Source organism: Dipodomys merriami, unplaced genomic scaffold, assembly GCF_024711535.1.
Source record: "Dipodomys merriami isolate MVZ:Mamm:240054 unplaced genomic scaffold, mDipMer1.0.p SCAF_265, whole genome shotgun sequence".
Taxonomy (NCBI): Eukaryota; Metazoa; Chordata; class Mammalia; order Rodentia; family Heteromyidae; genus Dipodomys; species Dipodomys merriami.
This window is the reverse complement of record NW_027204104.1, coordinates 239,094-263,644: the sequence shown is the minus strand read 5'-3', so window position 1 is coordinate 263,644 and position 24,551 is coordinate 239,094. Positions and strand designations below refer to the sequence as shown.

The 24,551-nt window shown below is 37.7% G+C and overlaps 1 non-coding gene across 1 annotated transcript; it reads right to left on the bottom strand.

Moving 5' to 3' along the window:
* Positions 1 to 22,253: 22,253 nt before the first annotated feature.
* LOC138837183 (U6 spliceosomal RNA) lies at positions 22,254 to 22,360 on the bottom strand. The gene has a single exon (XR_011375221.1). It is a non-coding gene; the product is annotated as a U6 spliceosomal RNA (small nuclear RNA).
* Between the last annotated feature and the right edge of the window lie 2,191 nt (positions 22,361 to 24,551).

The following is a 24,551-nucleotide window of genomic DNA, read 5'->3' as shown; positions in this document are numbered from 1 at the left end:
ACCAGCATAACCATGTTCAAGGCCCAGGCCCAGAGTTCAAGATTGGAAAAAAGTTACATTGCTGGTATTTGTTTCCCCAAATATGAATCTTTTGACATAAGATTCCAAATCGTTCTACAATAGGACTTAAATGTAGTCGGTGATAAAATGGCTTCTTTATTCAATGTTAGGAAAAGCTGTAAGCAGTCCAAGAAAAGGGAGATTATTTTGTTGTTGTTGTTGGTTGAGGGGCTTGATGTCTTGGCTTGGGCACTGGCCCTGAGCTCTTCAACTCAAGGTAGGGGCTCTAACTCTTGATCCACAGGGCCTGTTCTGGTTTTCTGGTGGTTAATTGGAGATAGGAGGCTCAAGGGCTGTCCTGCCCAGGCTGGCTTTGAACCGCAGTCATCAGATCTCAGCTTCCTGAGTAGCTAGGATTACAACTATGAGCCTCTGGTAGCAGGCTAAAAATGGGGGATTTTTATAACAGAAAATCCACCTCTTCACCTGTGTCTAAATATCACATATCACTATTAGAATACAGCACCCTCAACTCATTTCATCACACATTTGTAAATTTTCTCTTTTCCTTCATGTGGGAACACTGCAGTCAATATCAATTCAGCTGTGGGACAGGATCAATTGTATGTTTATTGCTAGAATGTAAATCAAGAACTGTTACATCAAAACAAATAAAACCGTCATTTGGAATAATTGTTTTCTCTTTTTATTACAAATCTGTGTTTGATTACTTCCTAATGTGATATTGGACCTCCTAACAGAGTGATGACATTTTCTTTCTCTTCAGCAATTGGCCTTCTCCCACATGTGGTCAAATATTTAAGAATTCAAAGATTTCCATTGATAATTCATTAAGCTGATCTCTAAGAAATTGTGTATTTCTGGAATTGGTCTTATGTTTTGTTCTTACATGCACAAGTGTTCTATGATTTATTTGTTCTATAAGGAATTCTATTATTCAATCTTTGTGTGATCAATTTTAGTCTCTCTGATCAGTCTTTCTGACCCTTTCTCAGGAACCTCATTTCATTCTGCCTCATAAAAAATATATTAGTGATTAGCTAAATGACTCTCAGCTTCTGTTTTATGCCTGACTTCAAGTAGGCTGTGATAGCAGCCCTGGCTGGCTGTACTCACTGGAGTTTACTGTTTGTTTGTGTGTTTTTTAGAGATCTAGGATTACTGTTCAAGGTAGTAGATTCTCTGGGCCCCAGTGATCCCCTGGCCTAGAGTCAATGGCTTTTTTCCTAAAGATACAAAAAGAACTGACTAAATTCCTGTTTTAGTTGTCTCAAAATGAGGCAATGTGGATCCTTGCAAAGCCATCAATGAGCCTCTGTAACCACTTACAGAAATGGTCTATCAAGATGGCTTTTCAAGTTTGACTGAAAAATGTTCATTTCCAAGTGACCACCATAAAACAGATCACATCACTGGGAACAGACTTTTCTATGGAAGGTTGGCCTTCCTTCCTTGTCTTAAGATAGATCAAAACATAATGTTCTGCATTTTGGCCATCCTGGAGCACATTTTCTCAAGAATATTCTGTAGTGTAAAAGAAGAACAATTATCAAAATAAAGGCGAAAATACTTGTCTACTACAGACTGATTTATCAGGCTTTTATCTGTTGTTATTTTCATTACTTCAAACACATGGATAATTTATATTGCAATTAGACAATTGGCAAAGGATTAATGGAATAAACATTTAGTTTACTTTCTTATATCCAATATAATACAATTATCCCCTTATGAAATAATAAATCCAACAGTAGAAACAATGGCAGGAATATAAATTGAACATCAAGATGTGTAATCTGTCACATATACACCATCATCTACTCAGAAATTCAGTCTCTCTATAAATATTTATTTGGTACAAAATATAAAAATTTAATTAATGAATATGACTTTTAAGAATCATCTGAAATGCTACTCGTGAATCTAATTGCATATAACTGTGTCGATGTCACCTAGAAAGGAATTTAACATGCATGAAGAAATCAAATTTCCACAATTTAAACTAGATGAGAGGAGTCATACCCTCATATACTGTGTGGTGTGAATTTTACCACAGTGCTGAACCCTTCCACCTGATACCAAGAGTCATGTGCAATAATTTATTATTTGATGTCAAGCTGAGTGATAAGTGTAGAATACACTTTGAATTATTCCATTAATTCACATAAATGAAACAGTAATGATATATATTTTTAATTCTAATGCTTCTCAATTTTACAATTCATAAAATGTATTATTAAAATTAGTTTCAATTTCGTCTTTTCTAAATTTTAAATTATATATTAAATTTAAATTTAATTTATATATTAAATTTAAATTATATATTAACCATTTAATATTAAGAAATCAGGAATAAGTAACCTGTTATTAAAATGATCTAATATTAAAATGATCTACTATTAAACTGTGATTTGAATTATAGTTCTAACAAATTGTGATGTAAAAAACTTTTTTTTGGGGGGGTCCGGTCGTGGGGCCTGAACTCTGGGAATGGGCACTGTCCCTCAGCTCTTCAGCTCAAGGCTAGTGCTCTACCACTTGAGCTGCAGCGCCACTTCTGGCTTTTTACTTTTTGCTTATGTGGTGCTGAGGAATCAAACCCAGGGCCTCATTCATGCAAGGCAAGCGCTCTTCACTGAGCCACCTTCCCAGCCCTGATGTAAAAACTTTTAATAGAATTGTGGGTAATAATTTTTAAACTTACCATCTTGTTTTTTTTTTCTAATTGTGTCATTTCTTATTCTTGGTCCAAGTCATCTATTCACCTTAGTTGTTTAGTTTTCTATTTTATCTCTATTGGTTTGCTGATTGTGCATTTTGTTTTCCCTTTTTAGTGACTGACATGAGGCTGAAAATCTGTATGCTAGTTTATTACTTCCTATGTTAAAGTCAAACTACTGCTCCCAACAGCTGTTCTACTCTTCTTTGTATACTATTGTATTTCCCCCACTCCCATCTCCTGTATTGCTGCTCTAAAGTATTTTATTTCATTTTGTATTCAAATTTTATTGTCAAGGTAATGTACAGAGGGGTTACAGTTACATTAGTAAGGTAATGAATTCATTTCTTTTATAACTTTTTTACCTTTCCCCCATTTTTCTCCCTCGTCCCTCCCAACATCCCCCCCAAGATTATTTCTAACATATTTTCTTGTGATTTTTACTTTTGCATTATTCCCCCTTTGTCCTTTGTCTCACCATTTTGTTTTTTTCTCTTACCCTTCCCTAGTTCCCTAGTTGTGATAACCTGGGTATCAAAATCAAATACAGTGACTACAGGGAATAAACCATATGTGGGGAAAACTCAAAAGGATGAAAAGTACATAGTACATTAAGAACAACAACAACAAAGAACATGTCTTGGAGTTCATTTCACATGGAATCACCTTTTATGGTCATATGTACATAGCTATTGAGTTATTCTGCTCATCTAATAAGATTATCCTTGATGTGCACAATAATGCTCCCCTATTACCAGTAAACCCACTTCTGGGCATTTAACCATGTGACCACAAACAAGGTTACACTGAAGCTACCAGCACAATTATGTTTTTTACAGTATTATTTACCATAGCTAAGGTATGGAATTAAGCCAGATGCCCCTCAGTAGATGAATAGATATAGAAAATGTGCCACACACACACAGACATACACACATACACATACAAGGAATACTATGCTTCCATCAGAAACAATGATACTACCTCATCCATTAGGAAATGAAAGTTCTTGAAAAAACATCATACTAAGTGAAGTAAGCCAGACTTAAAGGAACATAGGTCCACATAGGTTTTCCTTATTTGTAATAATTAGGTTACATCAAGGAAAATCTCATGTATTTTAATTTGAAATTTTGTTCTATGTTGAACATACATTATTACTATATTGTTTGTTATTTTTTCTTTTTCTGAGGAGGGCTAACATTTATTTAACCATTAAAATGGTTTCTAGCCACTGTATAAGGTTTAATATAATGTATCTTCTTAATAAATTTTATTGTGAAAATACCATATTGAGGAGTTACAATTACATGGCAAGGTAATGAGTACATTTCATATCAAACGTTGTTGCCTCCACCTTTGTTTCCCCTAAGCATCAATTCCTATCCCTCCCCCCAACTCTCGTGCAAAAGTTGTAAAGTTCGATTTTGAACATCTCATTGTTGCAATGAGTCCACCTATTTAAACAATTTGTTTTTTTGCTTCACTTCCACAAATTATACCTACATCAAATACAGTGAAAACAGGTGTTATACCGTGGGGGAGGGACACACAAAGCAACAAAAAAATAACATAAATATGTTAGAAACGATAGCAAGAAAGAAATAAAAGAGTCCTTATCTTGAGGTTCATTTCACCTAACATCAACTTATCTGACCGTTATTTCTTGTCTCAGACATATACTAGTTATTGTACATAAGGGAAGCCATGGGACGTATGTTTCTTTGCACCTGGCTTACATCACTTAATCTAATTTTTCCAAGTCTTTCCATTTCCGGACACATGGGGCAAAAGGCAGATATACTTAAAGAATTATGTTCAGCTTATTCATTACTGAAGGAAGAACAACTAAAAGAGCAATCCCTATTAGGAAGAAGAACTCCTATTTACTCTTTATTCCTCTGTAAGGCCAGTGTTGCCCCCTGTATCCTCATGTTGTACATTACAACTTTATACTTGATCATCCAGTATATCTACTATCTTCTACATTGTGACCTAAATGCCCCAGGAATTCCACTTCTCTTTACTTTTTAAAAAAATTCTCTCTAGTATAAATGTTCTCCCAATCTGTGGGCTTTCTATTGATCTTGCTAGCTATGTCCTTTGCCATGCAGAAGCTTTGCAATTTCATGCAAGCCCATTTGTCCAACCTTTCTTTGATTTGTTGTGTTTCTGGGTCTCTATTAAGAAAATCTGGCCTATTCCAAGGAGACCCAGGGTTTCTCGTATTCCATCTTGTAATATTTTTAGGGTGTCTGCTTTGACTCAGAGGTCTTTGAAGTATTTAGAGTTGATTCTGATATAGAGTGATATCTAAGAATCTAGCTTTAGTTTTCTACAAGTAGTTAACCAATTTTGCCAGCACCATTTTCTGAAGAGGCTGTCTTTCTTCCATTCTATGTTTTTTAGCTCCTTTATTGATGACTAGACATACAACGGAGAAGTGTCTCATATCTAAAATATACCTGGAACTCAAAACATTAAATCCCTCAAAAACAAATCTTCAAAGAAACAACTGCCAAATAAGTAAGTGGGCTAAAGACAAAGAGAAACTTCTCTGAAGAGGAAAGAAGCATGGCCAATAGACACAGCAAGAAATGCTCAACCTCCCTAGCCATAAAAGAAATCCAAATCAAAACAACAATGAGATACCAACTCACCCCACTTAAAATGGCTATAATGAAGAACTTTAATAACAACAGATGCTGGAAGGGATGTGGACAGAAGGGAACCTTACTGCATTGGGAGTGTAAACTTGTTCAACCACTTTGGAAAGCAGTATGGAGGTTCCTCCAAAGACTCAACAAAGAGCTCCCCTTTTTTGGGTATCTAGCCAAATGATCACAAACAAGACCACACTAAAGCTACCAGCACGACTGTGTTTATTGCAACATTATTTACCATAGCTAAGATATGGAACCATCCCAGATGCCCCACAAGTGATGAATGGATCAAGTAAATGTGGTATATATACACAATAGAATTCTATGCCTCCATCAGAAAGAATGACATTGCCCCATTTGTTAGGAAGTGGAAAGACTTGGAAAAAATTATTTTAAGTGAAGTAAACCAGGGCCAAAGAAACATAGGTCCCATGGTTTCCTTTATTTGCAATAACTAGTATATGTCTGAGTCCAGCAGAAAAGTTCAGATAAGTTGATGTTAGGGAAATGAACCCTAAGATGTGTGTTCAAATGTTTTATTTCTTTCATGCAATTGTATCTAAAGTATTTATAAGATTTTTTTGTTGCTTTGTATATCCCTTCCCCATGGTATAACCCCTGATTTCATGGTATTTGATGTTGGTATAATTTGTGGAGGGTAAGGAAAAAAAACAAATCGTTTAAATAGGGTTACAGGTGGACCCATTGCAACAATGAGATGTACAAGTCGTTATGTTGACAATGAACTTTACAACTTTGGGGGAGGAGGAGAATTGGATGGGGGGAAGATGGGAAGGAATGGGATTGGGAAACAAAGGTGGAGGCTACAATGCTTGATCAGAAGGAAGGGTTAAAGTAACTCCATTTTTGAGGCAGTGATCATTTGTTCCTTGTATATCTCAGCTAGCAGAGCAACACGTGGTGTTAATCCAAATACCTGGTTGTTTGCCTTTATAAGCCCTGCAAATCAGGGCTCTCCTCCTAGGCTTCACTGTGTGGGAGTGTAGGATGAGGCCTGAGCTGCAGCTCGTCTAAATAAAACCTTGCTTTTGCATTTCGGAACGTCTGACTCTAGTTGGTCTTCTTTGTGGGGGTCCTGCAAAATGGTCACTACATGTTAGTGAGGGCTCGTCCAGGATACCTCAAGAGACCCAGGAGACCTCAGACTCTGAAGGTAAACAGTGCTTTCAAATTTGTCTTGTTCTGTCGTTCCTCTCTTTGTTTTACTTTCATTTTGGTTTGTGAGGATGGCCGCTCCAATTCATATTGTGTAAAGGGTTCTCATAACGGATGCGCTTTCATGACAACCCTGGAGGAACTGGGAGACATCCCAGATTCTCTTGTGAGGGGGATGGTCCTTGGAACCCTGCCTTGAGAATTGTGGTGCATGGGTTGGTTTGATGTTGGGCCAGAACTGACCAAGAGGGCCTCCTAACCGAGGCCCAACTCACTCACTGTCGGTCTGCTACTTCTGCTTCCCTATTACAGTGGTCAGCGGACCAATTCAGGAGATGTCCACTTCGTAACCTTTTTTTTTTTTTTAACTGTCAGGTCTGTGTGTTTTTTGTTTGTACTGTTTATTGTTTTTTGGACTGTATGACTAATGGGACTGGAAATCATGGGCCACACTCCATTTAACCCCCTAGACTTACAAAAAGGAAAAACTAAGGAAGAGGAAAAGATATTGAACCCCCCGGTTTTTCAGGGAGATAACGTGGAAAAAATATTTCCTACCCCATACTCAGCTTCCCAGGTTCCTTTTGCAGAGCCTGAGAATGATCAAGAGGAGGAGGTAGCTATAGAACTAGCAGCCGAACCCTAGGCACCTGCCCTTAAAGTTTCTGAGGGGCCAGTCACTAGAGAAAGCCATGGGATGAGCCCCTCTCCCCCATCTAATGCAGCTGTTTTTCCCTTAAGCACAGTAGGTCCTGTGGATGCGAATGGTCAACAGCAATTCTAATATTGGCCATTTTCTACCAGTGATCTATACAATTGGCATACCCAAAATGCCCTCTTATCTGAGAAAACCCAGGATTTAATTCGTTTGCTTGAAACCATTCTCTTTACTCATCAGCCCACTTGAGATGATTGTAGTCAGCTATTACATGTCCTTTTTACCACCGAAGAGAGAGACCATATCTGAGAGGCGGCCTGGAAACATATCCCTGGCCACACAGGAGCGCCCATGATAGATCCTGCCATGATCGTTGCCTATTTTCCTGAGATCTGACCAATATGGGACTACAATATGGTTGAAGGTAGGGAGCGACTCCTCATCTATCACCAGGCTCTGTTGGTAAGTCTGAAGTTGGCAGCTCACCGACCTACTAATACAGCCAGAGTCTATGATGTTAGATAGGGAGGAAGTGAAAGTCTGGCAGCGTACCTTGAGCAGCTCATGGAAGCTTTTAGTCAATATACCCCATATGATCTTGAGACTCAGGAGTCAGCTCAGATGATTATGTTTTCCTATATAAATCAATCTGCACCAGACATAAAGCAAAAGTTGCAGGCTCTAGAAAGACTTGGTGAAAAGTCTATTAGGGATCTAATAGCCGTGGTTGAAAAGGTTTACAGTAAGAGAGAGACAGAGGAGCAAAGAAAGAAAAGGAAGGGCAAAGAACGTGAAATTGAGCATGAAAAGAGAGACCAGGCCAAGGAAAAGAAGCCAGACTTGTTGGACTTGTCACTATCACATGCCGTGCATACCTGGTTCACAGATGGCAGCAGTTTCATTCGAGATGGAAAAATGTACGCGGGCGCAGCAGTCACCATGGTCACTGAGATAATGTAGGCTGTAGCACTCCCCCAGGGAACATCTGCACAAAGAGCAGAACTAGGGGCACTAACAAAAGCCCTATGGATGGGAAAGAGGAAGGGATTAAACATTTGCACTGACAATCTGTACGCTTTTGCTACCATGCATGTCCAGGGAGCCATTTACCAAGAGAGGGGGCTGCTGACAACTGAGGGAAAGGCTACTAAAAACAAACAAGAAATTTTAAGCCTTGTCCAGGCCTTATGGAAACCAGCAAATATTACCATTATGAACTGCCTTGACAATCAAAAGAGAACTGATTCAACAACCAAAGGAAATAATTTGTACGATCAGGCAGCTAAGGAGGTGGCCCTCCATCCCGGAGGGGAAGTACTTACTCTAGTAGATGCAGGGCCTCAAGCTTTGCCTCCTGAGCTTCAGTACTCCCAAGAAGACTTGGAGTGGATAAAGAAAATTCCCATGGCCTATAAGCCCCCAGGCAGAGAAGAAAATAAAGACTGGTGGAAAACTGGTGAGGGGAAACTTACCTTGTCACAAAGATTGGGCAAGGGGATTCTTAAGAGAATCCATCAGGCCTCTCACATGGGAACCCGAAGAATGCAGGACTTGCTCCAACACTCAGAAGTAAAAATTAAGCAAGGAAATCAACTCATTGAGAACATTGTTAAAAATTGTAAAGCCTGTCAGCTCACCAATGACCCTAATCAACCGGTTACAAAAGGAGCTTGCCTCCGTGGAGATAGGCCAGATGTGTATTGGGAATTAGACTTCACAGAAATTTAAAGTGGAAAAGTTGGATATAAATATTTGCTAGTTTTTGTAGACAATTTTCAGGATCTGTTGAAGCCTATCCAACAAAGCATGAGATCGTGAACTTCGTGGCTAAGAATATCCTGGAAGAAATCCTACCCATCTATGGCTTCCCATCCACCATCAGGTCGGAAAATGGACCGGCCTTGGTCTCAAAATTAAGTCAGGGAATAGCTGTAGCACTGGGGATGGATTGGAAATTGCACCGAGCTTATAGACTCCAGAGTTCAGGGCAGGTAGAAATAATGAATCAGACTCTAAAAGAGACCTTAACTAAATTGGCTTTGGAGACTGGCACAGACTGGGTATCACTCCTTCTTTTTGACCTGTTTAGAGTAAGAAATTCACCCTATCACCTTGGCTGTACTCCTTTTGAAATAATGTATGGACATCCTCCACCCATTATCCCTAGCCTTCAGAATGGATTGCTTGCTCATTTGAGTGACACTGAATTTCTATGTAAACTTGACTATCTATAGCTTGTCCACAAAAGTGGGTCGCCCCAGCTTAGAGCATCCTATGATTCTGCTTCTATTCCTACCCCCAATTTAAACCAGGGGACTGTGTGTTTGTTCAATGGTACAACTTGAGATTTTTGGAACCACGGTAGAAGGGACCTTACATGGTACCTCTGGCTACACCCACTGCCCTTAAGGTGGAGAGCATTCCTGCTTGGATCCACTGCACCCATGAAAGACCAGCTGACCCCATTGCCCTGGATGACCATGGGGAAACATGGGAAGTCTGTAAGCATCCTACCCAACCACTCCATATATAACTCAAGAAAAGAAAAATGGACTGATTTTTATTGGTATTGTTTCAATTATCATTTGCATAACTCCTGGGAGGCGCTCAGTACAACAAGGGGAACTTTGTGCTGCCCTAGGGGAAGAGTGTTGTTTTCACGTTGACAATTCAGGAATAGCAAAAGACAACAGGGCCATGGTCATAGAGGGATAGTCAAGATCGAGAGCTGTTGGAGTATAGTTTTTGGCCTGAGCCACAATATTGTGTTTCAGGACCATAAGTCAAGGGTGGAGGAAGGGTTAAAGCAACTCCATTTTTGAGGCAGTGACCATTTGTTGCTTGTTTATCTCAGCTAGCAGAGCAAGACGTGGTGGTAATCCAAACACCTGGTTGTTTGCCTTTATAAGCCCTGCAAATCTTTATTTAGCTCAGGGCTCTCCTCCTAGGCTCCACTGTTTGGGAGTGTAGGACGAGGCCCAAGCTGCAGCCCGTCTAAATAAAAGCTTGCTTTTGCATTTCAGATCGTCTGACTCTTGTTGGTCTTCTTGGTGGGGGTCCAGCAACGTGGGCGCTACAATAAATGTACTTATTATGTTGCCCATGTAATTGTAACCCCTCTGTACAGTATTTTCACAATAAAAAAATAAAATTCTTGGGAACTAAAAAAAATCATTTCTCTCTAAATCTTTGAGGTTGGTGTGTGTGTGTGTGTGTGTGTGTGTGTGTGTGTGTGTGTGTGTGGTTTTACAAAGATCAGAAGACATTTTTCTTCATTTAGAATACATCTTTCAGGTTATTGTAAATTGTGGCTACTGGGAGAAAACTCTTGCTATATTAAAGATGAAAAATTATATATTGTGCATGCAACACAGTGCTTTCTTAGTCTGTAGTTGAACCCTTAACTTCGATTTATATCTTGGCCATTGTTGTGAATAATGTAAATAGCAATGAAATACAGATATATTTATCAGTTACCCAAAGAGAAATAAAAACATGATCGGTGGGTCAGATGATATTTAGACTTTACATTTCTCTAGAAAACTTCATACTACTTTCTACAACGAGAATATTAACCTGTATTTTGACTGAGTGTAGAAAATTACTTCTTTTTGCTTATGTGGTGCTGAGGAATTAAACCCAGGGCCTCAGGCATACAAGGCAAGCGCTCTACCACTGAGCCACCTTCCCAGCCCCAGAAAATTTCTTTTATCCACATTCTCACCGACATTATTACCTTTGTTTTTTTTTTTTAAGGGCAGGTTTTTACTATGTGCAGTACCCCAGACTGGCCTTAGAATAAAATCCTATTACTCCAACCTGCTAAATGCTTGGAATTACAAGCCTTTACCACCACACCAGGTTCCTTTGATTTTTTGGATAAGTGTTACAATAGTTATGAACTAGTATCATAGTAATTTTGAATTGCATTTCTCTAATGACTTCTGTTCCAAAAGCATTAAGCCAACATAGAAGTTGTATTAAACACGAATTTGAAAACCCACTGGCTACTTTCATGGCTATTTGGAAAACAGGTCTATTCCGAACTTTTGTCCAATTTTAATCATTTCTTTTTTTTAATGTGAAAATATTGTAGAGAGGGATTACAATTACATGTGAAAGATAAGTACATTCCTTTTCAAGCATTGTAGCCTCCTCCTTTGTTTCCCATTTCCATCCCTTTCCATTCTCCCCACGCCCCCTCCCAGCCAATCTTCCTCCCCCTCTTCTCCCATCATAAAAGTTTAAAATTAGTTTTTCAACATAAGAACTTGTACCTCTCATTGTTTCTATGGGTCCACCTGTATTCCTATTAAAACGATTTGTATCTTCCTTCCCCTCCACAAATCATACCAAAACCAAATACAATGAAAGCAGGGGTTATATCGTGGTGGAGGGACATAGAAAGCAACAAAAAAAATCTTATATATACTTTAGGAACAATCACATGAAACAAAAAAAACATTTGAATACATATCTTAGGGTTCATTTCCTTAACATCAACTTATCTGAACTTTTCTGGTTGACTCAGACATATACTAGTTATTGCAAATAAGGGAAACCATGGGACCTATGTTTCTTTGGCCCTGGCTTACTTCACTTAAAATAATTTTTTCCAAGTCTTTCCACTTCCTAACAAATGGGGCAATGTCATTCTTTCGGATGGAGGCATAGAATTCCATTGTGTATATTCACCATATTTTCTTGATCCATTCATCACTTGAGGGTCATCTGGGTGGTTTCCATATCTTTGCTAAGGTAAATAATGCTTCAATAAACATAGTCGTGCTGGTAGCCCAAAATGCCCAAAAGTGGGATTACTGGGTCATAGGGGAGCTCTATGTGGAGCCTTTGGACGAATCTCCATATTGTTTTCAGAAGTGGTTGAGCAAATTTACACTCCCACCAACAATGCAGTAAGCTTCCCTTCGTTCCACATCCCCTCCAGCATCTGTTGTTATTAGAGTTCTTGATTATTGCCATTCTAACTGGGGTGAGGTGGTATCTCAATGTTGTTTTGATTTGCATTTCTTTTATGGCTAGGGAGGTTGAGCATTTCTTCATGTGTCTATTGGCCATCCTTCTTTCCTCTTCAGATAAGTTTCTCCTTTTCCTTAGCCCACTTACTTATTGGTCCGTTGTTTCTTTGAAGATTTATTCTTGGGGGATTTAATTTTTTTGAATTGCAGGTATATTTTAGATACGAGACCCTTGTCTGTTGTATGGCTAGTGAAGATCTTCTCGCATTCAGTGGGCTTTCGATTGATGTTGCTAGCTATTTCCTTTGCCATGCACAAGCCCTACAATTTCATGCAATCCCATTTGTCCAACTTTTCTTTGATTTGTTGTGATTTTGGGTCTCTATTAAGAAAATTTAGGCCTCTGCCATGGAGACCTAGGATTTCTCCTATTCCATTCTGTAAATTTTCAGAATGTCTGCTTTGACTCCAAGGTCTTTGATCCATTTGGAGTTGATTCTGGTGCAGAGTGATGTCTAAGGATCTACCCTTAGTTCTCTTCAAGTAGTTAACCAATTTTGCCAGCACAATTTACAGAAAAGGCTGTCTTTCGTCCATTCTATATTTTAGCTCCCTTATCGAAAATTAGATGGCTATAGGTCTGTAGGTTCATTTCTGGGTTTTCAATTCTATTCCATTGGTCCTGAGGTCTGTTCTTATGCCAGTTCCAAGCTGTTTTGATTATTATGGCTTCGTAGTAGTGTTTGAAATTTGGTATTGACATTCCTCTCGCCCTGTGATTTCTGTTAGGGATCATTTTCACTATTTGGCGTCTTTTATTCATTCATATTAAATTTTCGATTGCAGCTTCTATTTTCTTGAAGAAGGAGGTTGGAATATTGATAAATATCGCATTGAATTTGTAGATTGTCTTGGGAAGTATTGCCATTTTCACGGTGTTCATCTTTCTAATCCAAGATCATGGGAGTTTTTGCCACTTTCTAAGTTCTGTTTTGATTTCCTTTTTCAGGTTTTTAAATTTTTCATCATAGAGGTCCTTCACTTTTTGAATTCCTAGTTATTTTTTGGAGCCCTATGAATGGAGTTGCTTTCCTAATTTCAGCCACACTTTTCTCATTGTTGGTAAACAGAAAAGCCGTTGAATTTTGAGGCTTAATTTTATGCCGTGCTACTTTGCCAAAGTTTTGAATCAATTGAGAAATTTGGGAGTGGAGGCTGTGAGATTCTTTAAGTACAATAACAAATCATCTGCAAAGAGGGAGATTTTTACTTTTTCATTATCTATTTGTATCCCCTTTATGTTTATATCTTGTCTTATGGCTGTAGCTAGGCATTCTAATACTAGATGGAATAGAAGTGGAGAAAGTGAACATCCTTGTCTCATTTCTGAGTTAAGAGGGAATGGCTTCAGTTTTTCACCATTAAGTATAATGCTGGCTGTAGGTTTGTCATATACAGCCTTTATTGTATTGAGGAATGTTCCATGGATTCCTAATTTTTTCAGAACCTTCATAATAAAGGGGTTTTGGATCTTGTTAAATGCTTTTTCTGCATCTATTGAGATAACCATGCAGTTCTTATCCTTGCTTCAGTTGGTGTTATGAATTATATTAATTGATTTGTGTATATTGAGCCAGCTTTGCATTCCTGAAATGAATTCTGTTTGATCATGGTGCATGATTTTTTGGATAAATTGTTGAAATCGATTAGCCAAAATTTTGTTGAAAAGTTTTGCATCTATGTTCATCAAAGAAATGGGTTTATAGTACTCTTTCTTTGATGAATCCCTGCCTGGTTTGGGGATGAGGGTTATGATGGCTTCATAGAATTAGCTCGGTATTGAACTTTGTCTTCAAATTTCATTGAAGAGCTGAAGTATTATTTGTGTAAACTCTGCTTTTAAGGACTTGTAGAATTCCACTGTAAAACCATCTGGTCTTGGACTTTTCTTAGATGGGAGGTCTCTTATTGCTCTTTCTATTTCAATGCTTGAAATGGGCCTGTTCAGATGGTTTAACTCATCTTCGATTAGTTTCAACATGTCAATATTTGGTAGGAAAAGTTCTGTCTCTGCCAAGTTCTCAAATATATTAGCATGAAGTTTTGAGGATTATTCCCTTATAATGTTCTGAATTTTGTTGTTACTGTGGTGATGTTACCATTCTCATTTCTGAGTTTATTTATTTGGATGTATTCTCTTCTTTTTTCTTATAAGATTTGCTAAGGGTCTGTATATTTTTTTTATTTTTTTTCGAATAACCCACTCTTTGTTTTGTTGATTCTTTACATGTTTTTTTTGGATTCTAATTCATTTATTTCTGATTTAATTTTAATCATTTATTTCCATCTACTGGATTGGGGTTTATCTTGCTGCTCTTTTTCAAGGAGGCTCAGATGTCTCATTAAATTGTTGGTTTCAGATCTCTCCAATTTGTTGATATAGCATCTCAGAGCTATAAACTTGCCTCTGAGTACTGCCTTTACTGTGTCCCAGAGGAGCTGGTAATATGTGTGTTCTTTTTTGTTGAATAACATGAACATTTGAATTTCCTTTCTAATTTCGTCCAACACTGACTCGTGAGTCAGCAGTGTGTTGTTCAGCCTCCATGTGTTACAGGACTTTCTTTGGTGGCTTTTGGTTTTGAGTTCTAATTTTATTCCATTGTGGTCAGAGAGAATGCAAGGTATAACTTCAATGTTTCTGAATTTGGACAAGTTTGCTTTGTGACGTAAAAAGTGGTCTATTTTGGAAAATGTTCCATGTGCTGATGAGAAGAACGTGTATTCTGATGCTGCTGAGTCAAACATTCGGTAGTTGTCTGTGAAATCTTGTTGATCTATACAGTTGTTTAGATCTGCGGTTTCTCAAGTTGAATTTTTGCCAAGTTCATCTATCTAGTGGGGAGAGTGGTGTATCAAGTTCCCAACAATCAATGTCATTTTATCTATGTGGGATTTGAGGGAAAGTAGTTTTTCTTGGATAAATTTGGGTGCTCCGTTGTTTGGAAAATAGATATTTAGAATTGTAATATCCTCCTGAAGGAGGGTTCCCTTAATTAGTATATAGAGAGCTTCCTTATCTCTTCTCATTGATTTTAATTTGAAGTCTATTTTATCTGATATGAGGCTTGCAACACCTGCCTGTTTATGGGGGCCGTTTGCTTGGTAGATTTGTTCCAGCTTTTCACATTTAAAATGTGTTTGTTTTTATGGGCAAGATGTACTCCTGAAGGCAGAAGATAGAAGGATCTTGCTTTTTAATCCAACTAGGCAGTCTATGTTGCTTAATTGGAGAGTTCATTCCATTAATGTTAAGAGATAGGACTGAGAGGTATTTGGGAGTTCCTGCCATTTTATCCACCTTCTTGGGATTGTGGCAACTGGGTTCTTCCTATGGTTCTTGGATTCTCAGTTTGGGTGGAGTTTCTTGGCGTTTATTGTGGTCTTGTTGGTTTTCTATGTGTAGGATATCTTCAAGAATCTTTTGAAGTCCTGGTTTGGCAGAGATATATTGTTTAAATTTTTCTTTGGTATGGAAGGTTTATATTTGACCTTCAGTTATGAAAGAGAGTTTAGCTGTGTACAGTATTCTTGGTTTCTAGTTGTTTGTCTTTAGGGCATGGCATACCTTATCCCGGGCTCTTCTTGCTTTAGTTGTCTCTGCTGAGAAATCTGAGGTGATTCTAATTAGTTTCCCGTTATCGGTGATTGATCTTTCCTCCTTGACAGCTTTAAGGATCTTTTCCTTGGTCTGAATTGACCCTGTGTGGATTATAATGTGATGGTGGGATGTCCTGTTCTGGTCTGGTCTAGGTGGAGTTCCAAAAGCTTCTTGTGTCTGAATAGGCCTATCGTTTTGCATGTTTGGGAAGTTCTCTGCTAGGATCCTGTTAAACAAATTTCCTAGACCATTAACTTCTCTCTCTAATTGCTCCACTACACCCATTATCCTCAGCTGAGGCCTTCTGATAGTGTCTTCTAAATGTTGAATAGATCTGTCATATTTCTTGGATTTGTCTTGATGTTTGTATGTTCTTTCTCCACAATATCTAGGCTGTCTTCAATCTCCGATAATCGATCTTCTACATGGTGTAACCTACTGTCAAGACTTTCTACTTTGGTTTTTATTTCTTTTCTTTCTAATTGGTCGGTTTTTATCACTTCAAATTCTTTGTTGGAGCTTTGTTTTAGATCTTCTATGAACTTCTTTGCTTCCTTAATTTGGTGTTCAGTGTTTATTCTCAAATCACTTAGTTGATTGGTTATGGTTTCCTTGGACTCCCATTACTTCTGTTGGGTTCCATTCAGCATTCCCTTTGTGGTCTCCCTGACTTCTTTCAGCTCTCTGTGGATTCCATAAATGCCTCTAAAGATCTTTGTCTGTCTCATCTCGCTCTCTGAATTCCTGTATTAGTCTTTGATTAGCTTCCTCACGTTTATGCAATTCCTGACTTTCTGTTTGTCTATTCTCAGCCAGCTCACACAATTCATGTCTATCTCTTTGACTGGACTCAGCCTGCTCATGCCATCCCTGTATTTCTCTTTGAGTGTTTTCAATCTGCTCATGCAATTCCTGTGTCAATCTTTGAGTAAGTTCCTCAAGCTCATGATATTCTTGTATTGACCTTTGTTTTGCCTCCTCTCTCTCCCTATCATGCTCACACTGAGTCCTTTGCAGGTTTTCAGTTTTTTCATTTACCATGTTTAACAGTAGTTTTTGTATAGCTTTTGGGGAGCTCTCCCCTGGATTATTCATTATCTGTTCTGTCCCCTGATTATCATGAGTGGGAGTTTAGATACCCGAACTTGCCATTTTTCTTGTGTTTCTGCTTGTTCTGCCCATTTGGGATGAAAGTAACACCAGTTTTGTGCTAGAACACTAACTTAAGGCAAGCATCATCCAAAGTCTGTAGTTTCACAGTCAAAAGTCCGCAGATACAATGTAGTTCAACAGATATATTTATTCAATATCAAACAACTATGTACTAATGGGCTATGAACAACAAAGAATAATTTAGCATACCAGAAATTATAAGATTTAGGGAGAGATGTGGGTAAAAATAGGAATAGAGGGATGTGAAAAGGTAAAAGGAGAGTTAAATTAACTTAGTCTTAATCTCAGAAAGGAAAATAGTTTGGATAGAATGATAGTAGAGGGAGAAAAAAAGAAGAAAAAATAAGAAAAAGAAAAAAGAGACAAGAAAGAATAGAAAAAAAATATTAAAAATTATTAATTGAAAAATTAAAATTTATGCAAATGTAACAACGTAATATTCACAGAAGAACAGGGATAGGATGAGAGAAGGGGAGGAATAGAATGGAGATGCGAAAAAATAAAAAAAAAATCCTGAAAATATTATATAGGTATAAAGAGGTAGTACTGCTATTAAGAAACTTAAGTCAAAGAGGTTTTGAATTGAATAATAAATTTATGGATTGTGTACACAATGGGGGATAAGGTCTAATAATCGACTATTCGTATACCTGAGGATGAGCAGAACAGCTATTAAGTCAAGCAAAAAAGAACGAACGAGGAAATAAAGTGAAAAGAATGAACAAGTACGAAAGGATCAAAAGTTCAGTAGAGCTAAAACACACACACACACACACACACACACACACACACACACACACACACACACACACACACACACAAGCAGAGATATTCCCCCAAATTAAAAATTATAAGAGGAAGAAAATAGAGTAGAGGTTAAGAGCAAACAATTTTTTAAAATTAAAAATAAAAACAAAAAATTTAAACAAATTTTAAAAGGTACAAAAAATGAGTTCTTTGATTTTTTGGAGGGGGTGGGAAGATCCTGTATCTCCCTTGTGTCTGTAACCAATCTCTTGTTGTAGTCTCTGGTCTGCTTGTGGTGTTTGATTTTCCTGTGGGTTGATTGGTTTCTTAAGTCAGTTTGTTTGAGCAGACAGAAAAATGTTCTGCTTTACCCAGAATTTTGTGATCCTCCTCCTAGGCTAGTACAATGGGAGGGAGATGTGCTTTGATTATCACACAAGAGTGAGATGGCTGTTTCCTCTAGTTTGGAGATGCTTTGATGAGGCTTGGTTCTGGGTAGAGTGGAGGCCTTTCAGCAAGCAGTAGAGTTTCCCTGAGGGGCTAGCTTCTGAGACACTTACAGAGCCTAGCCTGGAGACATTCTCAGGGTTTATGTTTACTGAATTTCAGTTAATTTTCAAGACTGCTGTAGGGAGGGGCAGCCTCTGGCTCTGTTTAGCCAGTGAAGAAATCAACACTTGAGGAGGGCAGAGCTATCTCTGCCTGGGCTGGATGACTTTTCCCTGGGTGGAGCTGAGCCTGGCAGGTGAGGTCGGGTTCCTTTGACCTGCTAAATGACTCTTGTTTTCTTCCCAGGCCTGAGTTGGAGCTAGCTGCTTAGCCAGGCCTTTATCAGTATCAAAGATGGAGATCTCCAGTAGTGTGGAGGGGAGGGATTGCCTTTCCTCCTCTGTTCCCTTAGAAGGAGTGAGAATGTCAGGCTTCTACTCTAGCCAGAGTCTTGGTTCCTGGGTTGTCTCTGGTCTTCGATCTGCAGGATGAAGATGTCTGTTCCTTGTCAGTTCTTGCTGGTGTTGTGTAGAATCCCCTAGCCCTCTGATCTGGGGCCTTCGTCCCTGACTCTCTGTTTCAGGTTTGGTGGCTATGGCTGCCACAGCCACCGCCACAACCGCAGCTGAGCGTGCTGGCAAGTGCACTGACCTGTCCCCTTGCCTGGATTTTCCCTCTCTGGCCAAACTCTCTTTACTGTGATGGCACCCTTGGTGTGATTGTCTTGCTTAGGACTGTTCACTGGAACACTTAAACTGCTTTCTATGAGAGAGCCTGTGTAGCCTCCAGCTTCTTCCTTACCATCTTCCCAGAACTCTTTTGAATTTTATTCATTTCTTGTTAATCTCATTTTTAATCTCTTTATACAAAATCAATCATTAATTCAAGGGAGGAGAAAGGAAAAAAATTAAGCAATTCCTTACATTTTTCAATTTTCAATAAGATGAAATTGCTTATATCATTTTCTGTTTACGCTTTAGACTATATAACTCAATTTAGTTAGACCTTTCATAAGGCTATGTGTATTTTATTTATTTTATGTTGATTGTTCTTTCCAAAGCCTGCGTGTCTAATTTCCCTTGGTTTCTTTCAGTCTCAAGTAGTTCAGATTTCAAATTGAAGAATAAATTGAAGGAAGCAAACAAAAAATACAGTTCCTCTCATCTGATAATGCCTCTATAAGAATGAAGAAAGAGTTCATCCAGCTAAGAACCTATGATAGGATATCAAAAAGAGAATTCATTGTTCTAGGTATTCCCTGTCTTTGCAATGCAACTTAAATGATATAAAACACAATATAATGCTCAGGTACTTTTACGTTTTATCAGTTTTGCACATTATCATATGGACATTACCTCAGTCTACAACATTCCTTCATTATTCTGTCCTTGATACTTTTACACTACCAAGACATAATATAACCAGTTTGATTTAAAGCATGAGACGCTGTACACCTGGCTTCCTTGGAAGCAAAGCATGGTCAATAGATCATATTCCTTCTGGTTGCTGTAATGTTTTCTGTAATATTATTGCATTCTATTTAGTATTAAAAAATTATGGCTAAACTCAAAGCTCATTCATAGAAGTTTATGTTAAGTATTTTGCAAGTTTTATTTCTCTCAATTCTTAAGATAACATTTGCTATAATGCTAATGTTATCTATCGTTTTAGTGTTGGGAAAAATTGTAATTAAAGGCATGAAGTGCATGGCCCAAAGACACACAGTGTGGGAGGAAAGGAGTGACAGTCTCCAAAAGCCTTTTAGCAATACAAAAATTGTAGGTAAAATCTCTCCATTCTCTTACACTCTCAATTCAATATTCATATTGTCCTATAAATAATAGCATACCAAATATTGCCCATGGCGATTATTTTCTGTTACATTTTGTCTCCAACACAGACTGTGTTGGTGACAATGGGTTATCATCCACAGAGCTGAGCTTATAAATTGAGGTCCAAAGAGAGTCCAAATTTTGTCCCACAGCTCCAGTATCCTCTTTTTAAAAAGTACTAAAACTTTTAAATACCAACACTTACTATCTTTTAAGAATCCAAAAATCGGGCTGGGAAGGTGGCTCAGTGGCAGAGCGCTTGCCTTGCATGCCTAAGGCCCTGGGTTCAATTCCTCAGCACCACATAAGCAAAAAGAAAAATACCGGAAGTGGTGCTGTGGCTCAAGTGGTAGAGGGCTAGCCTTGAGCTGAAGAGCTGAGGGATAGCGCCCAGGCCCAGAGATCAGGCCCCACTACCGGACCAAAAAAAAAAAAAAAAGAATCCAAAAATGAAGTAAATTCACATATAATCACTCCAAAATGCTTTAAAAGTAGGAGATGATAAAACAGGGCCCCATCAAGTAAACTTTCTTCTACTTATAAAATTATTCTGAAAGCCTTGTCCTGGCTGTCACACCTGTAATTCTATCTGCTCGGGCTATCTACTCAGGAGCCTGAGATCTATGAATAACTGTTGGAAGTCACTCAGGGCAGAATAAATTCAAGAGATTATTTTTCAGAAATTATAATGAATTAGCAAAGAGCCAGGAATGGAAATGTAGCTCATATATTATCTCATCAACCTAGAGAGGAAAAGACTAGCAAGACCTTGAAGCCCTGATTTCAAACTCTGAGCATGCCAATACACAAGAATGTGCATGTGTGCATGTGTGCATGCGTGTGTGTACACCCCCCCACACACATTTATTCAAAATACCTTCATATAAGCATATCAGTGTGCTGCATTAATTTCTTTGTTAACGTTATTATCTGGGTAAAATAGAGGAAATAAACTCTTCTATATCAGAACATTTTTATACTTTTTTTTTTACTGTGAAAATACTGTACAGAGGGGTTACAATTACATGGGCAAGATAATGAGTACATTTTTTATCAAGCATTGTAGCCTCCTCTTTTGTTTTCCCTTCCCATCCCTCCCCATCCCCCCCAGCCCTCCCAACCAATCCTCCCTGCCCCCCGCACCAAAGTTGTAAAGTTCATTTTCGACATAACGACTTGAACTTCTCATTGTTGCAATGGGTCCACCTGTAAAAAAACTGTACAGAGGTGTCATATTTGTATGAGCAAATAATGAGTACATTTCCTAACAAGCATTGTTTCCTCTTCCTTTCTTTTCCTTCCACCATCCCTTCCCTCCCACCTCCACAAATACACTCCCCTCCCCCTTCCCCTGTCTAAATTGTAAAGTTCATTTTTCAACATAGTGTCTTGTGCATCTCAACCTGTATCCCTATTTAAGAATTTTTTATTTCCCTTTCCCCTCCCCAAATTAGAGAAATGTATACCCAGGATGTAAGTGCACCAACTTCAAATACAGTGAAAACAGTGGTTAGAACGTAAGGGAGGAACATATAAAGGAACAAAAATAATCACATCACACATTATAAGTATCTTAGAAACAATAGCAAGAAACAAAAAAATCACTTGTCTGGTTCATTTCTTGTAATATCATCTTATCTGATATGCACATAGCTTATGATCTATTCTTACCCCATACATATATTAGCTGTTGAAAATAAGGGAAACCATGGGACCTATGTTTCTTTGGACTTGGCTTACTTCACTTAATAAATTTTTTTCCAAGGCTTTACAATTTTTAACAAATTGGGCGATGTCATTCTTTTTGATGGAGGCATAGAATTTAATTGTGTATATATACCACATTTTCATGATCCATTCATCTTCTGTGGGCCATCCAGGTGGGCTCCATATCTTAGCTATTGTAAATAATGCTGCAGTAAACATAGTTGTTCTGGTAGTTTTAGTATGGTCTTCTTTGTGATGATTTGGGTAAATCCCCAAAAGTGTGATTGCTGGGTCATAGGGGAGATTTATATGGAGTCTTTTGATGAGTCTCCATACTGCTTTCCAAAATGGTTGAACAAGTTAACACTCCCAACAAGAATCAAGAAAGGTTCCTTTGTGGCCACATCCTCTCCAGCATCTTTAGTTGTAAAAATATGGAATGATTCAAGAATTTGCATGTCAACCTTGCCCAGGGGCCATGTTAATCTTCTCCGTATTGTTCCAATTTTAGTGTATGTGCTGCTGAATTGAGCACAGAGCATTTTTTATATATAAAGTGTAATTGATTTTCTTAAACTAGACAATTCAAAGAAAAGTAAGTTTTGAAGAATTCTCGTGAAATTTTAGAACCATGTACCTCTTACATAAGCACACATTTAAGAATAGTCAAGATTGACATGTCAAAAACAAAATAATCACAGATATTGTTGTTCAAGAGATGTGTAGGATCGGTGGGGGGGAGGGAATTGTGTGGGGTGCAGAGGAAGGCTGGGAAGGGATGTTAAGGCTAAACAAATTAGGAGGCTGCAATGCTTGATAAGAAATGAACTCATTATCTTGCCCTTGAAATTGTAACCCCTCTGTACAGTATGTTCACAAAAAAATAAAAATAAAAAAAGAAATGTGGAGGATGAATTCAATTATTCTGTACAAGGTACCTGTCATAATGAACACTGCGACAAGTGTTAAGGTTTGTTAAAAGTTTTAATGTTTTAAATATATTTAATTTTGGAAATTTGCTTATATAGGCCAAAATTAGGACTGTTTGTCAGGTCATACAACTTTTCTATAAATATTTAAGATTTATGGTAGCAGACATATGCTACTAAAAAGTACATTTCAGAGTTTATAGAAACATTACTAATGAGATGTTGCAAAGTCTTAGTGTAAAGAAGCAGAGTGAAGAGTTAAGACTCTGTTAACTGCACAGTTTCTCTTAAAACTTTAGGGCTTCCTTACTTTATATATTAGTGAGGAACAAATGATGATATAAGCCATATACAAATGATGAGATGAGTCATAAAAAGCAATCTTAGTGGGTAACTTTAAAGACTACACATAGCCTATAAAACTCTTGTTGAACATCATAATCTTATTCAGTGTTAAATGTACAGGAATGCAAGAATAGTAAAATCAAATATGTAAGTTCACTTCAAATACTGAAAACACAGGTAATTCTTTGATATTTTATTTTATTAATCATTAATATTTATTATTGTGTTTCTTTATTTGTAGTATTGTTTCCCTTGTAATATAATAAAACTTTTTGTTATTCATCATCAGGAGGTACTTTGAGAAGATTACTGGGATGGCCAAACCATTTTTTATAGTTGCATGTGAATTTACAAAAAGCAAAATTAAGAACAAAATATTGATTAAAAAATTATCAAGTACAGTCAGAATAAGGAGGGATGATAAATGTCCACACTTAAAATCTTAGCCCTAGGCTGAAGCAGTGATATTACAAAGTTGAGGTCACAAAAGTGAGAGACTGTGTTTTGTTTTGTTTTTTACTTTGATTATGTTGGCCATGGGGTTGAACTCTGGGGCCTGATTGCTGTACCTCAGCTCAAGTCTAGTGCTACCACTTGAACCACAGAACCACTTCCATCCTTTTCTACTTATGTGATGCTGAGGAATCAAACCCAGGGCCTCATGCATGCAAGGCAGGCACTCTACAACAGCCACCATCCCAGCTCCTGATAGACTGGGTTTTAAAAATTCATCTAAACAACATTTGCTTTCTGCTTTGGGTTATATAATGAAATATATGAATATATTTTCATATTTTTGTATAGTATAACAATACTTCTAAATTTATACTAACCCCAGCCACTTTATTCTTTTCAAAGTAATGAAATATCTCTGAGAGTTTGCTAAGGTGAAAATTGTTTTAGCATTTTTAATTACTTCTGAGTCATTTTTATTTTTTATTAATATCATTTTATATTTTGGGTTGATGGATTATCATACATCAAATACCTTCAAATATACATGTAGATTCTAAAGATAACAGTATGAATATTCTCATACAGCTCTTTTTTACCTGTTATGCCCTTTCAGTATTATGAGATTTCTCTCTCTTTCATGTTCTCATTTCCTCTCTTTCTCTTTCATGCTACATGTCTGCTACATAGAATTTCTGCTGGTCTACTATTATCCTTCAGAATCCACTGGCTTTGTGGGAACATGATGGTGACTAACATTTTCCCTTGCATTCTTTAAGAATTATGAGTGACGTGATATTATTCTTTGACATTGTAAATGGCAAAACAACAGGTCTAGGAATTCTTTTCACGTTGACTACTATTACAAATTTTATCTCATAGGAATCATTTGGATGGATATGATATTTTAACTTGGGCTGGGATGGTGGCTCAGTGGTAAAGTGCTTGCCTTGCTTGCCTGAGGCCCTGGGTTCGATTCCTCAGAAGCACATAAGCAAA